General features: G+C 43.4%; 1 long non-coding RNA gene across 3 annotated transcripts in view; it reads left to right on the plus strand.

Annotated features, from left to right (window-relative positions):
• LOC119399354 (uncharacterized) overlaps positions 1 to 19,798 on the plus strand; it is a 31,477-nt gene extending 11,679 nt beyond the window's left edge. Inside the window, exon 3 of one of the 3 annotated variants that reach the window (XR_005184811.2) lies at positions 19,628 to 19,798. This is a non-coding gene — a long non-coding RNA (uncharacterized LOC119399354). Of the gene's footprint in view, positions 1 to 17,633; positions 17,654 to 18,899; positions 18,921 to 19,627 lie in introns of those variants that run through there. The other 2 variants (XR_005184808.2, XR_005184809.2) reach the window with 2 other exon arrangements.
• Positions 19,799 to 21,184: the final 1,386 nt, after the last annotated feature.

A 21,184-nucleotide genomic window follows, 5' to 3' on the forward strand; every position in this document is an offset into this window, starting at 1 on the left:
CACCTCATGTCTCCTGATAAAATGTGCTTCTTTTGCGGTAGCGGGAACTCCAACGAGCAGTCTTCCGTGGAATGTTGGCTCGATTTACAAATGCACAGTTCTCGGGTACTTTCATAGCATTGTTATGGAGAACTGAAGACGTGGGCTTTGAGCCACGAAACTGGCGCGATTTACTTTGCGCATTCTCCGTATGGCTGTCTCTTCCTCGAGGGTTCGCGAGCTCGCTTTCTCTAAGCTCTCCAATTCGATGGACAGAAATGTAATAGGCGTTCTAGCTCCGTGAGAGGCTGCTTACTGCTGTCGCTCGTCTGGCAATTAGCGCTAGACCGGTGGTACTGTACAACGAGATCGTGTGGTAGAGCCCGCAGCAATATGTCGCACAGCAATTGCAGAAAAAGACGTCTTGCTCACCCCAAGGGTCTCCAGTCCTCGAATGTTGATGACAACTCTGGTCGTACAGCTTGCGAAGAGCTGTCAAGTCGCTTGAACGGACTGAAGGCAACGTACGAAGCCTGGAAAAGTACTCGTGTTCGAGTCTCGTTTTGTCTCCGAAGCGTCTCTTGAGTATGTCGATGGCGTCCTTGTAGCAAGCTTCCGTGGTTGGCAGGCCCACAATAGCTGAAGCTGCGTCGCCTCTTAGAAAAACTCAGTAGTTGAACTTGTCCGTCGCATGAGGCTTCCGTTCCGGTGAATCATCTGGTCAAATTGTTCCCAGAAATCGTTCCACCGACACAGATCACCAGCAAATGGGGCGATGGTAAGCTTGGGTATCTTGGTACCAGGGCTCCAGCGGTACTGGCTACTGACGAAGTCTGAAGCTCCGGTGTTGATGACATGGCCGCAACCATACGCGCGCTTGCTAAGCAGCTCACTCATGACGCTGGTAGCGTTGTCCTCGTATTCAACGACGGTGTTGTACTCTTGCTCAAACTCTTCATCCACTATGGTGCTCTCTAGCTCCTGGTTGATTTGGTTCAGCTCATCGTTGTTCGCCTTGAGACGTCCGTAAATGGCGTTCAGCTGATCTACGGTGGCTGTAGCATCGCCGAGAAGAGCTCTTGCCCCGTTGATAATTCTTGTGTTGAGAGATCGTCTCGACGTCCGCTTCGATTTCAGCCGCTCCATGCCGGTCAGTTCACTCGTAGCCTTCCGTGGTCCCTGGTAGTAGATCCCGGATCTTCGGCACCAAATTGTTTAAAATGGCATACGGTTCCCTGGCAAGAAGCGAGGCTTAAACATCACGATATTTTTGTCACCGTTTCGGTCGTTCTAGCTGCAAGTTGGCTCGTGAGCACGTCTCTCTCTCGTGGAAGGCGGCGCTTCTTCTTCTTCGGTCCGACACGGTGCTGCGCTTGATTAACCAGCTTTCTACAGCGAAATCTGTTTAGATCACAACAATGGCCGTTTTTGGCGCCATAGTTTGTTGCTGCCGGCGATGTCCGTAACCCACTATCATGCAAAATAATAAAAAATGAACTTTGAAAAAATATCTAGTATAACGGGCTCGAACCTGGACCCTCTCCGTGGCAGCCCAGTGTTCTACACAGAGCCATGGCACTGCTTCAAACTTCTTTGCATAAAGACCCTACACAGGCTTCATGACGGGAAGAAACGACATTAACTGTGTAATATAGTGTGGTAGAGAGTAAAATAAACCAGGCGTCACCCAATGCAATTGTGTAGACAGGTGTTGCACAATGTGAATTGCGTAACTAGTGGGTCATTGAATGCTTCCAACTCATTGCAAAGGCTCTGGCATAATTCTTCATCAACATCACCACAGCATCAACAGTGTGCACTAATGCCTTGCAGATGTGTAACGGGTACCTTGCTTCTCCGCAGAATGATATATAATGGCGCAGTCGGTGCTTCCCAACTTGACAAAATTATTATTTATGCGTAGTGGCAAGTGTACTTGTATTAGTAGCCCCAAGAGAGTTTACAACGGACTGTAGAGTGCTGCTCTTCCAACTTTTGCTGTGACTGTGCTGTGCTTTCTGCACAGGCCTGGCGTTATTTATGCATCTGGCGAGCAGTGAAAAAGTCCTGCCATCATCTTCTAGAGCATGGGTCTCAGCCGCATGCAGCCCGCCAACCTTTCGCTAGCAGCCCGTAGCCCACGCATGACAGTTTTCCCATATTTTTGATGACTTTTGCGACTTTGCTAAATGGTGCTGGCATTATTTTCTTGCCTGTCGTGATTAATAACCTTTGTTCGGGTAAGCCACACAAATGTGAATGGTCTAAGCATCTTTTATTCATCAGACACCTCATGCGGTCACCTTGTTTGAAACTCACCGCGAACAAACTAAACTTAAGGATCGGCGTCCAGATATTAGTCATTGTGGAGATCGGTATAGACATGTTTCTCTATTCCTGATGCCAAATACCCTTAAGAATGCCAATATAAAGATAGGGAAAGGCTTCCCTTCAATGGCAATGTTAGCTGACATTTTACTTACACTCCCCCACTCCCTCCCCCGCAGTTCTGACATTTTCACTGTCACTGCCCTTTGTAAGATTAAATTTCATAACTGCAGTCCGATAGCTGATGTGAGTTGAGACCCCTGTTTTAGAGCATAGCCTTAAACCATCAGTTTAAAAGGTTAAAAAACAGTGGCTATTCCCAAGCATGCTCGTAGGAATCAGTGAAAATTAAAAAAAAGAAACCAAAAACCCATGCGCCACCGAAGAAATAGGACACACTGACCTCAGCAAGCAGCAGTTGTTCTGTTTTTGTACAGCATTTTGCACTATATGAAACAAGCAGGCGAACATGCAGTGTCAGTGTTTTTTTTGTCTTCAGCGCTTCATAGCTTTAAGGGATTCTGCAAAGCAGTGACAATAACTGAAGAAAAAGTACATAACAAACCACCGAGACCCCCTTGTTCTATGTGCTAAGAAGTTGTGTGCAGTATTCCCCTAACCTGCGGTAAAGAATATACATGATTTGCTCCTTGCATGGCCGAAGCTTATCTGTATGATGGAGCCCAGTGTGTCAGAATTGACGAGGTGTGCTCAGATCCTGTACCTGTTAAGTCGGGCATTCCACAGGGTCTGCGCTGGGCCCTTGTTCTTCTTGATATCTCGTTAAAGTTAAGCTCTATCTTGATGACTGTACAGTCTATCACAACATTCAGAATCCTAGTGATCAGGCTCTACTTAACAATGCTTTAGCACAAATTGCAGTGTGGTGCACAGATTGGCAATGAAAATAAACATTAAAAATCTGTTTCGATGACTGTGACACAAAACGACAGCCATTAGTTATCGCTGAATAGGCGGCAGGTCTCCTTGTTTTAAACAGATATAAATACCTCAGGTGACAGTAACGTCGGATATGAGGTGCAATGAACATATATTGAATGAAAGGTGTGCGGAGGGCTATGTGGAAACTTGGTTACTTAAAAGAAATATGCGGCAATGTACACACGAGGTTAAAATAGCGTATAAAACTGTTGTCCATCCTGTAATAGAATATGCATCGATAGGTTGGGCCCATACAGTCAAGGAAACACAAACAAACTAGAAACTGTCCAAAAGAAAGTGGTTAGGTTTGTATATCGTTCTTATAGCTGGCGCACTTCTGCTAGTGCTTTGGTAAAAAAGCTGGTCTAGAATTCCTACAAAGTGGCGCCAACACGACCGGTTAAAAAATTCATGCACCTGTTATTCCATGATAACTTGGTATTCATAAACACACTTACATATAGCCAGTGTCCAGGTGAGCCCCCATTCACACCACAGTAAAAAAATAAAGATATCCCTGCCACACTGAAATTTGCAAAGTTGTTTTTTCCAAAGACAATTTTGAATGGAACCGCCTGCCAGCCGGCGTTGTGGAATGTCTAACTACTGATTCTTTTGTACAAATTCTTCATTTGTAATCGCTTTGACAATATTTACAACTGTTATAGTTTCAAATGTGTCCATATGCCTTACACTTATTTGTTTTTTTTTTTGTGAGCACATTATAACTCTTTTCTTAACCCCTTTTAGTTGACATGACATGTCTATCGCATCTTCACGTTCTTTTTTTTTTTCTTTTACGTGAGAAGAAGTTCTGTCATCTTTCTCCAGTCAGTTCGCGCGCATACAATGCTCTAAAAATTGCCTTAGTATCGAAGCTTGGGCGTGTTGGTTAGACATCGGTGCCCTGTACCACTGGCGTGGTATACGTGATTCCTCTGTCCTGTGGGAAGAAATACGTGGGACAGACTGGTAGGTGCTTAAACGACCGTCTGAGAGAGCACCACAACAATGTGTACAACACGGTTCAAGGCTCTTGGGCATTCATTGTCGTGACTGTGGCTGCGCGCCCATCTTTGAAAAAAGCGAGGTCCTGGCTAGGCATAATTTACAGTTGACACGCGAAATCATCGAGGCAGATTTCATCAGAAAGTTCGACAGCAGTTGCATCAGCTCTCCTTCGATAGCACTTTCATCTCATGAAATATCATATCTAAACAGACCATGAGTCATACGCCCGTGTGCGCAGTGGTGCTTGCTCTATGTATAATGTTCAAAAAAATCGTCATTTGCCCCAGTTGTGGCGCATGTCAGCGAAGTGTATAAATATTCATCCTTCCCTTTCTACCAATAAAGTGTTGTAAGTCAGCGCTCTGTGTGCGTCGCCTTTCTTGTCCTCGTCTTCTCTTGCGCTGTTTCCCCTCCGGTCCTAAAAATTGCATATATGCTTTGTATCTCACTCTTCAGGAACGTTTTTTAAAGACGATAGTCTTTCTTGGGGAACTTAAACGCAGAAATTTTGGTCTGTCCTTTCTGTCTGTCTGTCTTTCTGTTTGTCGGCACGTCCCTCGATTCAGCCACTCGGCCAAAGTTGAACCACTTGCCCAAGGGCCAGCCGTCTTGAACTGGTGCGGCTGTTCATACTTGTGAACGTTTTCGATCAAAAAGTAAATATCATGCATATCTGAGGTGCAACATCACTAGGTAAGTATTAGGTGGCGTGTTTCCTTTAATAGAAAATGCATACATACGTAATTTTAAGGACCCTAGTTTCTTAAGCTGAGCTGAAAATGCATAAGAATGGAAGCTTGAGCGAGTTGGTATGCGTTCATCTTTGTTGAAACAGCGCTTACTAGACGACGACGAAGTAAAAGAAGGCACAAGACAGGCAGCGCCTGTCCTGTGCCTTCTTTTACTTCGTCGTCGTCTAGTGAGAGCTGTTTCAACAAAGCTGAAAATGCGACTGCGCTGACATTTGCCTTCCTCCGTGCCCTTCGCACGAGCTCATTGTTGTGTTCGGTTTCGGTTCTGTATTGCACTGTACGAATGCCATGGGTTGGTGGTTGAAAAACTTTAGTTTTGAGAAGGCCAAGAAGTGAAAAAAAAATATTTAAAAAATGAAAAAAGCAGCGTTGTGGGAGGGCCTTCAGGCTGCCGGTTGTGGGCGCCACTCTGGCGTTCCTGTTTTAACCCAGGCGACGTGTAAATAAAAGAGTGTGTGGAGAGTACTCGTTGAGTGCGGACGTTTCTCTGCTTCAGCGCTTCGCGCCAAACCGCGTTTTCGGGCCTGGCTGGCGTCCCCGCCGGTCGCGTTGGTCACCGCCGGTCTTCGCCTGCTGCTGCGCCGGGACTACCAGCACGCAACACAGCACTCATGTTTCCCGACGTATTGCCAGATGGCGTCCATATCTCACACAGCGCCTCTTCTATCGTCTTTACACGACATTTGCAGCGAAGCACGCAGATACGCGGCCAATTTTTTTCTTGTTCTTTTCGATTCATGTGACACAATTGTTGTATCTTGATTTGTTCACTTCGTTTTGTACTTGTAACTCCACTCCTGCTTACAGCCTCATCTAGAGGCTAGCAGTACTGTATGAATAAACAAACAAATAAATAAATAAATAAATAAATAAATAAATAAATAAATAAATAAATAAATAAATAAATAAATAAATAGGGCATACAGGACGCTGTATTAATAAACGTCTCCTGGAACACAGATACCCCTGCCAACAATTGCAAGCAGCAGGTCACCTCGTTGCACACTGAAAACGATGCTGTACACCAAAGTTCCGTGACCGTGTTGCTTGCACATTGCAGTGACAAGATACCAGGGAGATAAAAGAAACCCTTTTCATCATAGGGGCAAAAGAGCAATGCATCAGCACCCCTTGCTGTTGCATTTAACGCAAGCAGAAATAAAATTTCTAGAAAGTGATATACACTGATCCGCTGAAAATTTGTCTGTGCTTAATAAGGCATATGCTATGTTCTGGCATCATATTTGTTTTCTTTTTGCCTTTTTGCTTTTTCTGCCCTTTAACTTAACCCTCGAACCTGATGGTTAACTACCTTTGACACTTCACAAGATGTGAATAAATCAGTTGTAAGTTTGCACACCAACTGTCCTGTAATCCCTCACGAAAGAAAATCGTGAAAGACCACCAACTGGCCCAATTCGTCACTCTGCTAAACCTTTATTACTCCTTGCCAGAATTGTTAAAACGTGTTAATGGCTGTATTAACAAACAAGTGCAGGAAACTGTTTTTACTGAAATGTGGTGCTTCAATGGTGGCTCTTCTAGAAATTCTTTCCATGTATTTAAAGTCGAAGCTGGTAGGTTGGAAGGAAGGCATTTATGTGCAGAAATCGGGGATATGTATTGGTTCTAAGGTTGCTCTGATACTTAGTGATTTATACCTTAGCAAGATTGAGAAGCGGTTAGAAGGTGCCTTAGATAATTCTGTAAAGGTTTTTTTTTTGTGCACGATTACTTGATTTTTTGTAGCGGTGAGGACATTGACTCTGTGGTTACCTCAGCGAGCAAGAAATTTGAAATAAATGGAGGAGGGCTGAACTAAAGAATGCCCTTGGAATAATGGAATGCAATTTTTATACATTTCTGTAACATTTCAGAAGAACCGCACATGCTGGCAGTATTCTCCTAGATAGTCAAGGCCACCGTTTCACTTCTCGTCAAAGCATTTTAAGGTTGTAAAAAATGGTATAGCCATGTCGTGCCTTAAATTTTCCCTCAACAATTCATGTGAGCACAAAGTGAGTTCTTGCTTTAAAGCACAGCTTACGCGTCTTTTATATGTGGGTTATCCTTGCATTGCAGTGGCCACTGTCGCTGAACGCTTAAAGAAGTCCATTTTGTTAGGAGCGAGCATGATTGCAGAAAGCAATAGGAAGAAACGTGTCATAGGTATTCTTTACATTCATGCATATCTCACAGGCTAAAGAAAGTGGGAAGTTAGTACGTCATTAATGTTGTGTTTACAGCTTCCTATAAGCTAGGCAAGTTTTGTACTGCTGTGCACAGAAAGAATGAGCAAGTTGACAGCGAGGTGACAACAAGTGGACTAACAAATGTTTCGTAAAACACACCAACAAATTTAGGTTCCTTTTAGCTGTAACCGCTTCTATGTAGGACATGGGGGCCACTGTGTTAACGAGAGATTATTGGAACATAAAATATCGCTAACCGAAGGCTCAACGTCTATGCTGTTTTTACATTGTCGAGAGTGTAAGTGCATGCCAAAATTCGATGAATGCACAGTTTTGTGCAGGCACAGGAATGAAGAATCACGTCTGATAATTGAGGCGTCGCATATCAGAAATAGTGGTAGCGCATGTGTGAGCCAAGCTCACAGATCTGAAGTGGAGACCGGGCAGGTAGATGTGCTCAAGTGTCATTTTATACTCTGTATGCTGTGGCAAGAAAAAAAAATGGGGAAGCTTGCACTAGGCCGCGCAAGGCTTCAAACAGCATAGCTGGGCGATTCTGAAGACTAATCTGGTTGCTTCTAGGTTGTTTCAAGGCCTTAGCTTGGTGACACCGATGTCCGAACTCCACCGATGACACCAATGTCCAAACTCCAGAGACAGAACCTCGTGCTGAAACCAAGCGTTCGCACCTCTCATAGATCTAAAGGCACGTCATCACTGGCGTAGGCCTTCTATCACTTCGGGGTCTTCTTGCTGCCGCCGTTGCCTTTCCCGTTCCCTCTCATAGTGCGGGAAAAGACGCGATTCTCCGGGTAACTAGGGAACGGGAAAGGCAACGACTGCAGCAAGAAGACCCGAAGCAATGGAAGGCCTACGCCAATGATGACGTGCCTGTAGATCTATGAGAGGTGCGAACGCTTGGTTTCAGCACGAGGTTCTGTCTCTCGAGTTTGGACATCGGTGTCACCTAGCTAAGGCCTACAAACAACCTAGAAAACAACCTAGAAGCTCATTGTACATACTCGGGGTCTTCGGCTCGCCGCCATCGCTTCGCAGCCATTTCTTGGGCTAACTGTTGACTTCTTCATTTTTAGTGGACCAGATTTACCAAATATCTGTGGTACATACCAGTTTATGATGATAGTTTTTTTTGTTCGCCGGACAAGGAAGGATTTGCTAAACAGCTTGGCTGTTAAAAAAATTTCGGGCGGTGGGAGGTCATGGGCGCGGTCTGCCATCTTCCAGATCACCCTGCCAAGCACCGGTGTGAGTTTGAAACCATGATAAAATAAACTGCCAGGCCTGCGCGGAACGTACAGTACAGTAACAGCGAAAGCTGGAAGAGCGGCGTTCTAGAGCATTTGTTTAAACACTCTTGGGCCAACTACTACAAGCACACTTGCATGGTACCCACTACACCATAAATCATCATAATTTTTGTGTAGTGGGGGAAGTGTCCACTATGCCATTATTCGTCGTTCTTCAGAAAAGCATGGTACCCGCTACAAACTTGTAAGGCATTATGTGCACTTTGTTGATGCTGTGGCTGACGACGATGAAGAAATATGCCTGAGGCTTTTGTAATGGGTTGGAGCATTAAACGACCCACTCATTACGCAATTCGCATTGTGTGATACCCTGTTGTTCTGAAACGCTTTATTACGCATGTTAACATGATTCCTTACCCGACATGAAGCCTGGATATGGTCAGTTTGCAACGGAGTTTCAAGCACCGGCATAGCTCAGTGGTAGAATGCTGGGCTGCCACGCAGAGGGTCTGGGTTCGATGCCCATTGTGTCTTTGGCATTTTTTATTTATTTACCTTTTTTCTTATTTCGTGCAATAGTGGTTATGGACACCGGTGGCAGTGGACAACTACGGCACCAGAATCAGCCTTTGTTGTGATCTCGTGACACCTTTCGCGGTAATAATAAGCTTATCTAAAAGGGCTAGAACGGCTTGAGGTAAAGGTTGCATATGATAGAGTAGACACTAAGGCGCGTCATAGATTAAAACTGGAGTCATATAATCAGTAAAATTAGTATCAAAGAGCAATAAGCACAAATGCTTTGGTAAAATGATACGAAATTGATGGTGGGGGGCATAGGTCGGCAAAAAAATTGGAGCTCACTCGGACTCAGACTCGCCAAAGCTTTCCTCAACCGGACTCACTCGGACTCAGACTCACTAAACCTTTTCTCAACCGGACTCACTCAGACTCAAACTCACCAACATATTACTCAGCCCAACTCACTCAGACTGATGGCTTCACCTGAGTCTGAGTGAGCCCAAATGAGTCGACTCATGAGCCCGTTGTCGTAAAATTGACTTTTTCGATCATGGTGTCAATCCTCTTTAATGCCAATATCTCACATAATCAGTGCTCTACGACACACCTTTTGATCTTGTACCTTCAAATACGAGCTGGGTGATTCCATGTAAGATCGAACAAACGATGGCTGGTCGACCTCTCAAATTTATTTCAAAATTTTATATATTATTGCCTGATGAGTGGAAAGAAGAGATCCGCAATTTGTTTTGCCCCCAAAATTTTTTTCGAACCACAGGAAATCAATAATGACGAAGAGGTGGAGTGGAGCGCTCATTCGCTCTGCTGTTTTGGCCAACTTTCGTTATGAATTGCACAAAATATATTAAAGTTAGGTAGCTGAAATTTATTTACCTAAATATATGCATGTTTTTGCTTCTGCTCAGGTATTTTTAGTTTTTATGTGTAGTGTAGATGTTTTTATAAAAAACCTCAAAATGGCCCAATCGGCAAAATTTCTTTACTTTGAAGGTCTTTATCTCAAAAAAGCCCGTAGCAGAGGTACAAAAATTTCGCATTACGTTCTTCGCATGCGTATCTACCAAACTGCCAAAATCTTGTATTTATATAACTTTCAGTAAAGAGATATGATCGGGCTAAGTTCAAGAAAACACCGAACAATGAAAACTTCTGACGACAATTAAAAAAAAACCCCATTTTTTAAATTTCTTAAACTTTGTCCACTTATTCTCCTCCACATCAGCTTTCACAATCATTAAAAACATGTTGCATAATGTCGTTGCACTAATAGTTACGGCCCCTCCAATGAGACCCTTAGGCAAGGATGGGCAATTCTGACTTCTTGCCCAGCAAGTGTATAAAATGCAGGCAGGATTGAATTTCTTTTTATTAAAAGGTCAGCAGGTACCTAAAAAGGTGTCGCCGGCACTGAAGACGTTAATTTTGAAATTATTTGGTCACTGCAGCGGCCACGAGCGCGGAGCTACCGAGTAGGCGCGCGCGCACCGGAGATGCTCGTTGTAAGAGACGGCGCAGTGAGAGCTCGTTCTCGCGTCCTCAGACCGATTGCGTTCGAAACAGCAACACCTCTCGGGTGACTTGAATGCACGTGCACCGGTAGTCGCAGTGATCTGGTTAATTGCGTCGATTTCTTTTTCAGGGGCATAAGAATGTCATCGTTAAACTGTGCGTTCCGTGAAGATCTTTCATTGCAGTGGTAGCAAAAGCACGCGTAGCACAAGTAGTCCGTCTCACTGACAGTCACTGATCTTTCGGGCGTTAAACGTTCCTTCAAAGCATTTATGTCTAGGTCGGTAACTCTGCGAAATTTTGGCTTCTTTGCTATAATTAAGAAGTACTAACACGATTTCGCATGAGACATCGCAAAAGGGACATTTTTTGCTTCGTTGCTATGCAGTGTCCACGCTGTCCACACACTGGAGTCGGAGAACACGTATAAAATATTTTAATTTGACTTTGAAGTTTTCGTCGCTGAGCATTTGCAAGCCAGGCGCACTGCAAGGACATTATCCCGACAAGTCAAGACAGTTCCTCCGAGTTCGCGAGTTCTGCGTCCTGCATGCAGCCTAAATCGTAGAAATCACTGTCAGGGTCACTGGACGACAACTCACTCATCGTTGTCTATTGCACCACGAGCAGATGACGGACTTCCCGCTAGTACGTCGCGAATTTCTGTATCTCCGTGACGTCACACTGCTATGAAACGACACTGAGAAGCCACCCCCTCGATATTCGAAACCGAAAGTGTCTTTTTAAGGTGGCGCTAATTAAACTATATAGGATGCATACCCAGGCACCACAATAGTCGTTTTACGTTTCTCGACACCAGTATTTTTATTTAGAGCAACAATCCGAAATTTTTTAAAATTCGTGTCAGTACTCCTTTAAGCTTCTTGTGCTTCGAAAGGTAGTCTCCACATAGACTCATTCAGAGCTATACTTTCTCGTCATGAGACGCACAGGAGGAGTAGAGTAAGAGCAAAGCACAAGAACTATCCGCGCCGAATGAAGTGTGAACAGCGCACCGAACGCGCGGCCAGTTCACGCCGTCTGCTGCCGACATCTAATACAGACAAGCGCATCCGGTTACCGATAGTTTTGCTTTTTCTTTCCTTTGACAATCCATATTTTTGCTTTGCCACTGGAGCGCCACGTTCATGCTTTCCACTGATCGCAACTGGCGCAGCGCAGCTTCTGTGGCAGCAGCGTGCGTGAAGCGAGCGCTCATAGCTCCCTTATAGAGTTTTCATCTTGCTTCCATCTCCGCCGTGTTATCAGCGCCTAGCTGAGATGCGAATAGAGGGCGGATAGAATAGCGAAGCTCCAGTGCACGTGCGTTCAAGTCACCCGAGAGGTGTTGCTGTTTCGAACTCAATCGGTCTGAGGACGCGAGAAACGAGCTCTCACTGCGCCGTCTCTTACAACGAGCATCTCGGGTGCGCGCGCGCCTACTCGGTAGCTCCGCGCTCGTGGCCGCTGAAGTGACCAAATAATTTCAAAATTAACGTCTTCAGTGCCGGCAACACCTTTTTAGGTATCTGCTGGGTGATTCCACGTAAGATCGAACAAACGATGGCTGGTCGACCTCTCAAATTTATTTCAAAATTTTATATATTACTTGCCGGATGAGTGGAAAGAAGAGATCCGCAATTTGTTTTGCCGCCAAAAATTTTTTCGAACCACAGGAAATCAGTAATGACGAAGAGGTGGAGTGGAGCGCTCATCCGCTCTGCTGTTTTGGCCAATTTTCGTTATGAATTGCACAAAATATATTAAAGTTAGGTAGCTGAAATTTATTTACCTAAATATATGCATGTTTTTGCTTCTGCTCAGGTATTTTTAGTTTTATTGGTAGGGTAGATGTTTTTATAAAAAAACCTCAAAAATGGCCCAATCGGCAAATTTCTTTACTTTGAAGGTCTTTATCTCAAAAACGCCTTGTAGCAGAGCTACAAAATTCTGCATTACGTTCTTCGCAGCTTATCTACCAAACTGCCAATCTTGTATTATATAGCTTTTCACTAAAGAGATATGATCGGGCTATGTTCAAGAAAACACCGAACAATGAAAAATTCTGACGACAATTAAAAAAAAACCCCATTTTTTTAAATTTCCTTAAACTTTGTCCAATATTCTCCTCCACATCAGCTTTCACAATCATTAAAACATGTTTGCATAATGTCGTTTCGCTAAAAGTTACGGCCCCCTCCAATAAGACCCTTAGGCAAGGAGGTGGCAATTCAGACTTCTTGCCCAGCAAGTGTATAAAATGCAGGTAGGATTGAATTTCTTTTTATTAAAAGACCAGCAGTACCAAAAAAAGTGTCCACAGCACTTAAGACGTAATTTTGAAATTATTTGGTCACTGCAGCGGCCACGAGCGCGGAGCTACCGAGTAGGCGCGCGCGCACCCGAGATGCTCGTTGTAAGAGACGGCGCAGTGAGAGCTCGTTCTCGCGTCCTCAGGACCGATTGAGTTCGAAACAGCAACACCTCTCGGGTGGACTTGAACGTACGTGCACTGGAGCTTCGCTATTCTATCCGCCCTCTGTTCGCATCTCAGCTAGGCGCTGATAACACGGCGAGATGGAAGCAAGATGAAACTCTATAAGGGAGCTATGAGCGCTCGCTTCACGCACGCTGCTGCCACAGAAACTGCGCTGCGCCAGTTGCGATCAGTGGAAAGCATGAACGTGGCGCTCCAGTGGCAAAGCAAAATATGGATTGTCAAAGGAAAGAAAAGTAAAAACTATCGGTACCGGTTGCGCTTGCCTATCTTAGATGTCGGCAGCAGACGGCCTGAACTAGCCGCGCGTTCAGAGCGCTGTTCACACTTCATTCGGCGCGGATAGTTCTTGTGCTTTGCTCTTACTCTACTCCTCCTGTGCGTCTCATGACGAGAAAGTATAGCTCTGAATGAATCTATTGTGGAGATACCTTTCGAAGCACAAGAAGCTTAAAGGATTACTGACACGAATTTTAAAAAAATTCGGATTGTTGCTCTAAATAAAAATGCTGGTGCCGAGAAACCTAAAACGACTATTGTGGTGCCTGGGAATGCATCTATAAATTTTAATTAGCGCCACCTTAAAAAGACACTTTCGGTTTCGATATCGAGGGGGTGGCTTCTCAGTGTCGTTTCATAGCAGTGTGACGTCACGGAGATACAAAAATGCGCGACGTACTAGCGGGAAATCCGTCATCTGCTCGTGGTGCAATAGACAACGATGAGTGAATTGTCGTCCAGTGACCTGACAGTGATTTCTACGATTTAGGCTGCATGCAGGACGCAGAACTCGCGAACTCGGAGGAACTGTCTTGACTCGTCGGGATAATGTCCTTGCAGTGTGGCTGGCTTGCAAATGCTCAGCGACGAAAACTTCAAAGTCAAATAAAATTATTTTATACGTGTTCTCCGACTCCAGTGTGTGGACAGCGTGGACACTGCATACCAACGAAGCAAAAAATGTCCCTTTTGCGATGTCTCAAAATCGTGTCAGTACTCCTTTAATTATTGCAAAGAAGCCGAAATTTCGCAGAGTTACCGACCTAGACATAAATGCTTTGAAGGAACGTTTAACGCCCGAAAGATCAGTGACTGTCAGTGAGACGGACTACTTTAGATACGCGTGCTTTTGCTACTACTGCAATGAAAGACCTTCACGGAACGCACAGTTTAACGATGACATTCTTATGCCCCCTGAAAAAGAAATCAACGCAATTAACCAGATCACTGCGACTACCGCTGCACGTGCGTTCAAGTCACCCGAGAGGTGTTGCTGTTTCGAACTCAATCGGTCTGAGGACGCGAAAACGAGCTCTCACTGCGCCGTCTCTTACAACGAGCACCTCGGGTGCGCGCGCGCCTGATCGGTAGCCCCGCGCTCGTGGCCGCTGCAGTGACCAAATATTTTCAAAATTAACGTCTTCAGTGCTGTCGACACTTTTTTTGGTACTGCTGGTCTTTTAATAAAAAGAAATTCAATCCTACCTGCATTATATACACTTGCTGGGCAAGAAGTCTGAATTGCCACTCCTTGCCTAAGGGTCTTATTGGAGGGGCCGTAACTTTTAGCGAAACGACATTATGCAACATGTTTTTAATGATTGTGAAAGCTGATGTGGAGGAGAATAAGTGTACAAAGTTTAAGAAATTTAAAAAATGGGGTTTTTTTTTAATTGTCGTCAGAAGTTTTCATTGTTCGGTGTTTTCTTGAACTTAGCCCGATCATATCTCTTCAGTGAAAAGTTATATAAATACAAGATTTGGCACTTTGGTAGATAAGCATGCGAAGAACGTAATGCAGAACTTTTGTCGCTCTGCTGCAAGGAGTTTTTGAGATAAAGACCTTCAAAGTAAAGAAAATTTTGCCGATTGGGCCATTTTTGAGGCTTTTATAAAAACATCTACACTACACATAAAAACTAAAAATACCTGAGCAGAAGCAAAAACATGCATATATTTAGGTAAATAAATTTCAGCTACCTAACTTTAATATATTTTGTGCAATTCATAACGAAAGTTGGCCAAAACAGCAGAGCGGATGAGCGCTCCACTCCGCCTCTTCGTCATTATTGATTTCTTGTGGTTCGAAAAAATTTTTGGCGGCATAACAAATTGCGGATCTCTTCTTTCCACTCATCAGGCAATAATATATAAAATTTTGAAATAAATTTGAGAGGTCGACCAGCCATCGTTTGTTCGATCTTACGTGGAATCACCCTGCTGACCTTTTAATAAAAAGAAATTCAATCCTGCCTGCATTTTATACACTTGCTGGGCAAGAAGTCGGAATTGCCCATCCTTGCCTAAGGGTCTCATTGGAGGGGCCGTAACTATTAGTGCAACGACATTATGCAACATGTTTTTAATGATTGTGAAAGCTGATGTGGAGGAGAATAAGTGGACAATGTTTAAGAAATTTAAAAAATGGGGTTTTTTTTTTAATTGTCGTCAGAAGTTTTCATTGTTCGGTGTTTTCTTGAATTTTGCCCGATCATATTTCTTTACTGAAAAGTTATATAAATACAAAATCTGGCAGTTTGGTAGATACGCATGCGAAGAACGTAATGCGAAATTTTTGTACCTCTGCTACAAGGCTTTTTTGAGATAAAGACCTTCAAAGTAAAGAAAATTTTGCCGATTGGGCCATTTTTGAGGTTTTTTATAAAACATCTACACGACGCATAAAATTAAAAATACCTGAGCAGAAGCCAAAACATGCATATATTTAGGTAAATAAATTTCAGCTACCTAACTTTAATATATTTTGTGCAATTCATAACGAAAGTTGGCCAAAACAGCAGAGCGGATGAGCGCTCCACTCCACCTCTTCGTCATTACTGATTTCCTGTGGTTCGAAAAAATTTTTGGCGGCAAAACAAATTGCGGATCTCTTCTTTCCACTCATCAGGCAATAATATATAAAATTTTGAAATAAATTTGAGAGGTCCACCAGCCATCGTTTGTTCGATCTTACGTGGAATCACCCAGCTATCATTATGTATCATATATCATCATTATCATATATCAATCCAGTAAAGACATCTTTATGAAATACGCGACTCACACGAGATATTTTTATCAAGAACTTCCTATGAAAGAGTTTTTGGGGGGAGGTCATGGCACCCCTTCCCCTAACTCACGCCTGGGATCAATAAATATTGAGATGGCCCATGAATACTAGTGTGAATAGACTTGAGTATAAATGTAAGCCGACATGAGGTTGATAGTAATGATGAAGATGAGTAGATAGGACCATAAATTGGCAACAAAACGTGGAGCTCACTCGGACTCACTCAATAAATATATTTTGCGCTTAGGGCTCACTCGGACTCAGGCTCACCAATATTTTCCTCAACCGGACTCACTTGGACTCAAACTCACCAAAATATTACTTACCCGGATTCACTCAGACTCATACTTGTGGCCCGATTTGAGTCTGAGTGAGTCGATTCATGAGTGACTGCCAACCTATGGTTGGGGGTCAAGTGGACGGTTGTATTTCAAGGTGAAAGTGTTAGATGCCTCATCAAATGGGAAAAGTGACTGCAGTGGCAGCAACAAGAACAATGCGAATAGTCACGTGATCATAAATTAAGGCTTTATGACATCGTCATAATGTTGCAGATTAGCAGTATTTGCGACGTCATATAAGATGACATTACGTGACGACATAACATGAAATTATCACATGGTCAAAAGTGTGCTAATCCTGCAAGCAGTGCAAAAATACATTAGGTGCAGAAAGCTTTCAGGTGTTGGGGGCAAGGATCAATACATCGGCTGTGCAGAAAAAGACGGCTGCACAATTAATCCCAAGTTTACCAACACAGTCAGTGAGATTGCCTCTCTCAGACCCTGAACCTTTTCTGCCCTTTCACCAGATGTTGTGCCAGAAATACATACTATGTTGCACATTACACTTTTTTTGTATTAGAAAGTGATACCAATAAGACATATTTGCAAGAAAATAAAGTAAAGCATGTATATGGATAGAGGTACATAATAGTGTGATGCACTTAATGAAGTGCCAGTGGGGTAAATAATAAGGTAAATAATAAAAGAAAGAGTTTAGCCTAGTTTATCGAAGGCAAGTGGACGAGGGAGATGAGTTGGAGGTTGCAGACATGCTAGGGAAGGCCACCAGCTACACTGTTTCCCAACTCATCACAACACTGGTGCGTAGCTGCCCCAATTTTCTTTTTTTTTAAGACACAGGGTGAGGTAAATTTCTTTTATTATTGAAATTTGGTTTTTCTCTTTTTTTGCTTCTGTGAAATAAGGCCTTCCTTAACAATGTCCAGTGCCCCACACATTTTACCGCATTTTGATTGAGCCAAAATCACAAGGTATCCGAGACCAGCTGGCGAGCAGCCGCACCCCCTTAGGTCGTGTAGAAGCTGAGCTTTCTGCCTCAAGCGAATTTTTAAAAAACAATACTGGTGGTTTCTCTGAGCTTAGCAGGTTTTTAAAGTCAGTCTGGCTACCTAAAGGCACATGGTACAGATCTTTTAATACTCGCGGCATTTACCAAGTCCACTTGCAAAAGATATGCTCGTGTTGACAAAGTCACCGTTTGGAGAGCGTAGTATAAGTGGAGATCTACACGGTTCAGCTACTAACAGAACGAGACCGGGAGCATTCGTGCAAGCAAGCTGAAGACCGTGTCGCCACAAGGACAAAATGTTACCTGTAATGACAATGGCTGTGCTTTGATTGATCATTGCTAATTCATTGGCGCATATTTCAAGTCTCCCGAAAAGGAGAAAGGTGCGCTTGCTCAGGTAGGGGTGCTTACTTGGTATTTTACGGTAGTAGTTTCCAAGGAAATTGGTCTTAAATGCACCTTAAAATACATGGGAGGCATAGGGCCTAGCCTGTGCCCTTAAGTTTAAGAGCTTGTTATATGGGCCAGGGAGGAAAATTTTAAACAGAAATATTTTACTATATGGTATAACTTGCAACTTACTCATATTCAAATCCTAAATTCAATATAAGTTTGCTTCAACTTCGCTTCACACCAAGAAAGGGACATTGCAGGTATAACAGCACAAAGGGACACTGTCAAAAGTAGACCAGACGACACTAGCGCAAGTGATATTTGCACATGCCTAGTTCTCGTTCGTAAAACTGTTGTGGAAGGTCGTTGGATCATAATAAAACTGCTCGTTTTTCTGTGTAATATGTTATATATTCAATTCTAACTACTTTATTTCAAATTATTCAACCAAATTACTTTCCTTAAGACCTCACATTTACAGTTTGCCAATCACTAGACTTGGGAGTTCTTGCTTCTTCTGGCTGGGCTGGACAAGTGTGTGAAGAAGTGGCCGAAAATCCCATGCATGTTTTCTGACAGAGCAGACTGCTGCAGGCCCATGTTACACTTAAATGTTGAATCGGAGAACTGAAGGTTACCCAGCATACAAGTTGTCAAGTTTCGTGCATATTGGGAATTCACTGTGAGCAGGACTGGACATTTCTAATCGATTTCCTGTATTTTTAATGCGATGAAGCTATCTGTAATGTTCTGGTAAAATTGTTAAAGCGAAAGACTTTTACTTGGGGTGCTGCCTCACATCCTTGAATAACTTTGTGACAGGGTCTTGAAAGTCCTTGCATTTTGGCCTTCAAAACTTGCATAAGCTTTGAAAAACTGAATTACTCATAAGCACTAGTTAAGCTAAAACTGAGATATCTTCAATATACCTCATCCACCAGAATCTTCTGCTGCCTCACATCCTTGAATAACTTTGTGACAGGGTCTTGAAAGTCCTTGCATTTTGGCCTTCAAAACTTGCATAAGCTTTGAAAAACTGAATTACTCATAAGCACTAGTTAAGCTAAAACTGAGATATCTTCAATATACCTCATCCACCAGAATCTTCTGATGGTCTCGTCAAGCTTCGCCGATGCCCATGGGGTGTGGAAGAAACCAAGTAATGGAAACAAAACACAGTTTTCCTTCATTTGTATATTTATTCACTTATTTATAAATAATAAAATGACCAAACTTGATTTTAATGACTTTGGTACAATAATCACATACATGGCAGTAACAACACACTAATAATGCAAATTAATCAATCTCTCTTTTTTTTTGCTTGCAAATGGTGCTTTCATGGCTTATCGAGCCACCTTTGCTGCTTTTCAATGCACATGCACTCTCAATCATTGCCACGCGCCTCCACATGGCAGTCCTCATGCGCCCGTGCAGCATTAGAAAAATGTGAGCCACGTTAACTTAATAGTGTACGCCCATAGTTGACATGTATTTCCATGTGCAGTGCCCTATAGATGTGCTGCTTGCTAAAAGTATACCTTGATAAGCTTAGTGATAGAAATTTGTGTCATCAAGAGCACAATTCCATTAGCAATGCATAGCATTGTGTGCATTTTTTTGTGGGGTCCTCTCTTTGGTGTGCTGCTTGTATGCTTTGTATTCAATTTTATGCCTTCTCTTTGACTTGTGTTATGGTGCTGATACATCTAGATTTCTGACTGTTTCCATTTCCTCTTTTGCCTTCGCAAAGCTAAATAAAAAGTCACTAGAGAGCAAGTCACAGAACTCGGTACTTAAAAACACTTTGGTATCTCCTCCACTTACAGGCTGACCACCAAAACGGTGTGAATCTGGGTCCTTAAGGAGCTTGAACACCATCAGGTGCCAATGCTCTGCTCATTGTGGACAAGTACTGCGACGAGGACAGCACCTGCCTTCGTGCAATATTTCTGGATGCTTCTTCATTGTGACTAATGTGAAAATATTGTGCAATTTAACCTTTGTTTACTTCACTAAAACAATAAATGAACCCAACAATTACAAGAGCAAGCTTGGAAGTGTTGAGACTTCATATTACTTTGACTAAAAAATAATAAAAATATAATTTTGTAATGCAGGAAGTTTTTGCTTTTGTTTATTCCAAAACACGCCAACTGCATCTTTTAAAGGCCAACTCCGGCGATGTTTTGGCCATGTCAAAGTAATGGTGCTTTTATGTTCCTGAGACGCTCCTGTTACGGGCCCGATAGCAGAAATACTCGGCAAATTGGAGAATAATTTTAAATAAGCAAAAAAGCGCAACACCAAAACCGAAACCCAACTGAGTGTACTGTCTACGTTTGACGTAGACGTTGTTACGAACGAACTGGAAGTCGTGCAAGGCATGCCGGTGACGCCGGCGCGGAGTATGAAAACTGTGACAGCCGGGACGACCAGCGAAGCGCCGGCCAAACCAACGCTGTCTGTCGCCTTGTGCACAGCAGACGCTCGCTGTAGCGGCCGAAGCGCCGAAGTTAATAATAATAATATCTGGGGTTTAACGTCCCAAAACCACGATATGATTATGAGAGACGCCGTAGTGGAGGGCTCCGGAAATTTCGACCACCTGGGGTTCTTTAACGTGCACCTAAATCTAAGTACACGGGCCTCAAACATTTTCGCCTCCATCGAAAATGCAGCCGCCGCGACCGGGATTCGATCCCGCGACCTTCGGGTCAGCAGCCGAGCGCCATAACCACTAGACCACCGTGGCGGGGCGAAGCGCCGAAGTTAGCGGTGCCCTCGGCTGCATCACTTCCGCCGCCTTACCAATACTGACGTCACAGGCGCAATGTTGCCAATAATTGTGGGAAGCCAGGAGGGCGTTTGCAGACAATCTTTAATATTCATTTGCAAACAATCTGCGCATGTCTCAAGCCTGTAATTTGGCATAAATGACGGAAACGTGCAAAGGAACGTACCCAGCGAATTTCATTGAGATCCATCGACCTCGAAAAATCGCCCGAGTTGGCCTTTAAAGGAGTGTAGACACCTAAAATCCGACTGTAACTCGACATGAAAAGGACTGCATCATGAGCGTTCAGTGCTTGCAAGGAATGCCGTGAGGAATAAATATTCACCGTTTGACACGCTATGTACACATTGTGTACACCACTCGATTTTGCTATTTGTATCAACTAGGGGCTAAGAAACATCAAGATATATCGAGCTTTGGACGAATCGAACCTCCTGCGTAATACACTTCTCTTCATTTAACTTAATTTTGCAGTCTACTGTTGTGTATTTATTTATTTACCCTCAAGGCCATAGGGAATTATAGAGGGGAGTGGTTACCAAGCAGACAAGAAATAAAATGCAGCATGAAAATAAGTTATTCAAAAAAC

This window comes from Rhipicephalus sanguineus, chromosome 7, assembly GCF_013339695.2.
Source record: "Rhipicephalus sanguineus isolate Rsan-2018 chromosome 7, BIME_Rsan_1.4, whole genome shotgun sequence".
Classification (NCBI taxonomy): domain Eukaryota; kingdom Metazoa; phylum Arthropoda; class Arachnida; order Ixodida; family Ixodidae; genus Rhipicephalus; species Rhipicephalus sanguineus.